Below are 5,136 nucleotides of genomic sequence, written 5' to 3'. Positions count from 1 at the left end.
TCTGAGGATGATATGCATCACTCATGTCCAAACGAGTTCCTAACGCAGATTGGAGAGATTTCCAAAAGCGAGATATAAAACGGCCATCGCGATCGGATATTATGCTCAAGGGAGTACCATGACGGCAGACAATTTCTTTGACATATAGATGCGCAAGTTGTTCAACACGGTAGGTTTCACGAATGGGCAGAAAGTGGGCAGACTTGGTCAATCGATCCACTATTACCCAAATGCTATCATGTTTGCTTGCGGTCGAGGGTAACTTGGTGATAAAGTCCATTGCTATACTTTCCCATTTCCACGTAGGAATTTCTGGTTGTTCGAGCAAACCAGATGGGCGTTGATGTTCAGCTTTTACCTTAGAACAAGTTAGGCATTTAGCTACGAACACAGCAATATCCTTTTTCATACCGGGCCACCAATAAGTAAGGCGCAAATCTTTGTACATTTTGTCAGCGCCAGGATGAATGGAATACCGAGTTTTGTGCGCTTCACTCAGTATGTCAGTGCGAAGAATCTCATCATTGGGAATCCAGATGAGATTGAGATAACAGAGAGTTCCATTCAGGTTAGGGGCTAGATGCGCTTCCGCACCACACGCTAACTCGGCGCGTAGGTTGCCTTTGCTGATCGATGCGCGCTGCGCATCGCGAATGCGCGATTCAAGATTGCTTTGGATCGGCGCGAAGTGAAGCTGCGTGCGCGGCAAAATACAGTTGAGTTGACTGGGTTTGCGACTGAGCGCATCGGCTACCACATTAGCCTTTCCAGGGTGATATCGGATCTCACAATCGTAATCGCTGATGAGTTCGTTCCATCGGCGTTGTCTCATGTTAAGTTCCTTTTGATCAAAAATGTGCTGAAGGCTTTTATGGTCGGTGTAAATGATGCACTTAGTACCATAGAGGTAGTGTCTCCAGATTTTTAAGGCAAATACAACTGCGCCAAGTTCGAGGTCGTGAGTCGTATAATTCTTTTCATGAATTTTGAGTTGCCTTGACGCGTAAGCGATAACCTTGCCTCGTTGCATAAGTACACAACCGAGACCTTGGTTGGAGGCATCACAATAAACGACAAGGTCGTCAGTACCCTCTGGTAACGTTAGAACAGGAGCTTCGCACAACTTTCGCTTGAGCGTTTGAAAGGCTTCTTCTTGCTTCGAGCCCCAAATATACGGTCTGCCTTTGTGCGTTAATGCTGTTAAAGGCAAGGCGATTTTTGAGAAGTTCGAAATGAATCGCCGGTAGTAACCAGCTAAGCCCAAAAAGGAACGGATTTCGGTAGGAGTGGTCGGTGTAATCCAGAGCTTAATTGCTTCAGTTTTGGATGGGTCGACATGAATACCCATCTTGTTTACAACATGACCAAGAAACTGTACTTCGTCAGACCAAAACTCACACTTGGAGAGTTTGGCATAGAGTTGTTCGGTTCGAAGCTTTTGCAACACCAACAGAAGATGTTGTTCATGCTCGGCCTTGGTTTTGGAATATACCAGAACGTCATCGATAAACACGATCACGAATTGGTCCAAGAAAGGCCTACACACCCGGTTCATTAGATCCATGAAGACAGCGGGTGCGTTGGTTAAACCGAAGGGCATGACCAAGAATTCAAAATGACCGTAGCGGGTTCGAAAGGCAGTTTTGGGAATATCTTCTTCGCGGATACGCAACTGGTGATAGCCAGAACGGAGATCGATTTTGGAGAAACAAGAGGCACCTTGGAGTTGGTCAAAGAGGTCGTCAATACGCGGTAAGGGGTACCGGTTCTTAATGGTGAGCTTGTTCAGCTCGCGGTAATCGATACACATGCGAAACGAACCGTCTTTCTTTTTAACGAACAAAACCGGAGCACCCCACGGCGAAGAGCTAGGGCGAATGAATCCTTTATCGGTCAACTCTTGAAGTTGACTTGCTAATTCTTGCATTTCAGCGGGTGCAAGTCGATAAGGAGATTTGGCTACGGGGGATGCACCAGGAACAAGATCAACACGAAACTCGACTTCCCGAGCGGGAGGTAAACCAGAAAGATCTTCGGGAAAGACTTCAGGAAAGTCACGCACGATGGGGATTTCATGAAGTTTCTTCTTTCCTTCATCGGGTTTGACCACATGAGCTAAGAACGCGACACATTTCTTTCGTAAAAGTCTTCGGGCTTCAGTGCATGACATAAGTTTAAGACCGTTAGATGGTTTCTCGCCGTAGATATGAAGATCTTGACCATTTTCCCGAGGAATGCGAATCAATTTCTTGGCGCAGATTACTTCGGCGCGATTTTGCGAGAGCCAGTCCATACCAATAATAACATCAAAACTTCCAAGAGGCATGGGAATGAGGTCGATTAGAAAATCGTGTTCATTAAGGTTAAGCGTGCAATCTTTGATCACGGAGTTTATTATAATTGTTTCACCGTTAGCCATTTCAACTGTAAAGTTTCCGTTTAAGTTTATTCGCGGTCGCGCAAGTTTTTGTTCAAATGCGCGGGAAATAAAACTCCTATCGGCGCCAGTATCAAAAAGTATAGATGCATATTGTCCGTTAAGTAAAAATGTACCATTAACCACGTCATTATTCGCTTGCGCTTGGTGCGCGGTTATATTAAAAGCTCGTCCGCGCGCCACTTGGTTTGAAATTTGGTTAACCGGATTAGCTTGCGTAATTTGTACTTGCAGTCTCGGGCACGCGTTCCGGAAATGACTGGGGTCGCCGCAGTTATAGCACGACCTGGGTCGTGGATTATGGTATGTTGATTGTGGGTTTTGCGGGTAGGTTGGTGGTGTTTGCGCGATTGGGTTGGCGGGAAGGACTCTACAGTACTCAGCAGTGTGACCAATACGGCCACATCGGTTGCATTGTCGACACGGGGCTTGAGTTGGGTGATGAAGTTTACAGGTTGGGCAAAAGGGTTGGTTTCCTGTGTAAGGTTTCTTAGTTGACGGGGCAGGGAGCGCGGAATTGGTTAAGGCATAGTTATGGACTACAGGGGGTGTTGGGTAGGTTGACAGTGGGTTAGGAGCGTGTACTGGAGGTTGGTAGGCGGGTTGCTGGACAATGAGCGGGTTGGTAAGCGCGTAGGCTTGATGATTGGGTTTGTGCCTGCGTTTGAGGTTGTTACGGTTTGAGGGTTCTGGCTTGGTTTCTGTTGGTTCTGGGACAGTCTTGGTGAGTTTGGTCTTCTCGGCTCCCCGCAGGAACAGGGTTCCTGCCCTGACATGGTTGTCGCTGAGCACAGCGGCCAACTCGATGGCGTCAGAGAGGGTTACTGGGTTCCTGGCCCATACAGAATCTTGAATTTCCATGGGGAGACCCCCAAGAAACTTTTCGATGGCGCGGCGGGAAGGGGTAACTAGGTGCGGGACAAGCAAACTTAGTTCGTGAAAGCGCGTAGCGTACTCGCGCGCTTCGCCACTGTACTGTTTCAAGTTCCAAAATTCCTCCTCAAGGCGCTTTACTTCGTTGGGAGGGCAGAATTCTCGAGTCAAAAGATCCTTGAATTCCTCCCAGAGCATGCTAGAAGCAGCCTCTGCGCCACGCGCGTGAGCTACTCCGTTCCACCATGTAAGCGCCCTTGATTCCAGGACACTTGAGGCGTATAAGGTTCGTCGGTCTGGAGGGCAATGGGTATGGAGGAAGGTGTTCTCAATTTTCTCGAGCCATTGGAGCATTACGGTGGCTCCTTCGAGCCCTGTGAATTTCGGAGGGTTACCCGCATTAAAGGACTTAATATTGTATCCGGAGGGGTTGGTATTATTTTGATTTAAGGCTTGGGCTATTGCGGCGGCCATTTCCTGGGAACGACGCTGCATACGTCTGCGCGAGGCTTCTCTCCTCTGATGACGGCGAGCTGATAGCGGAGGCATTCTATAAAAGTTTTAGTTTTTGTTAATATCTTGGTATGGGAAATCGTTTTAGTGCAAAGTATATCATTGTAAAGCTTGTTTCGCGGAGTTAAATGCTATCAAATTTTGAAGTAAAATATGAATTTAAATGCAAACTTAATACAGGTAATGAATTCGAATTGAAAATCGACAATTCATGCATCACCATGACTTTTCAAATCTTCAATTTAAAATATACAAGTAAATGAGTATTGGAGGTTGACAATTCGTGTATCACCGTGACTTTTCAAATCTTCAATTTAAAATATACGGGTAAATGAGTATTGGAGGTTGACAATTCATGTATCACCATGACTTTTCAAATCTTCAATTTTAGAACATAAAGTTAATGGGGATTGAAAATCAACTATTCATGTATCACCATGACTTTTCGGATTTTCAATGTTAAGTCCCAACAACAAACGAATATGTAAGTAAAGAAACGAATTGAAATTTAACAATAAAAATCGAAAGATCGCGGATAAAACATGAAATCATGTGCTGCGTATGCGCAAGCATATTTTATAAATATCGAGTAACTAACAATTAGCGCGCAATCATGAGATTTTTCTCATGCGCGAGAAGGGACTCTTAGGTATTCTAGGTCGTTACGTCTAACCACCTAATCCTAAAGTCACGGAGCTCTGATACCAATCTGTAACACCCCGACCGATGGCGGATTATACATCGGGGCGCTATGAATTGTTTCATTACTCGTGACACTATTTGGGTGTCAATATTTGATAAATACATTTCATTGCGCATGCGCATCACACACCAAAAAGTAACATAAATCACATATCATAACTCATAATATTCAAATACATAAATTTGTCTTGTTATATTTTAAACTAGGTCCAAAGTAAAAGAAAACATCCTACGTGTCCTCGAGTTTCCAAAAGCAGCTACAGCAAACCTGAACATGTGTTAAAATAAAACGTCAACACTTGCGTGTCGGTGAGAAATCAAGTTTAATAGATATAAATAGATAATAACAAAGCACTGCGCGCAACATGTGTATAACTGGTGTTCAACATAGTGTGTAAACAGATTGTGATCAAGCCTAAATAGATCATAGCTCATAGTTCATAGCGTGCTCCAAATCGAGCAAAAATAAATAATCATTCGTGTATGTGCAAACAAACCAAGAAAATCGTAACAATAGGTCTCCCGTGTTTATCTAATGGATCCATGAAAACTTCGGAATAGGCCGATCAAAGCGGTTAATGATCAACACATACAAATATACAACACTAGTA

The sequence above is a fragment of the Bidens hawaiensis genome, unplaced genomic scaffold, assembly GCF_021521415.1.
Source record: "Bidens hawaiensis isolate Kalapana, Puna unplaced genomic scaffold, B.hawaiensis_p1.1 tig00036872_1, whole genome shotgun sequence".
NCBI classification, from domain to species: domain Eukaryota; kingdom Viridiplantae; phylum Streptophyta; class Magnoliopsida; order Asterales; family Asteraceae; genus Bidens; species Bidens hawaiensis.
The sequence above is the reverse complement of the archived record's forward strand: the minus strand, read 5'-3'. Positions refer to the sequence as shown.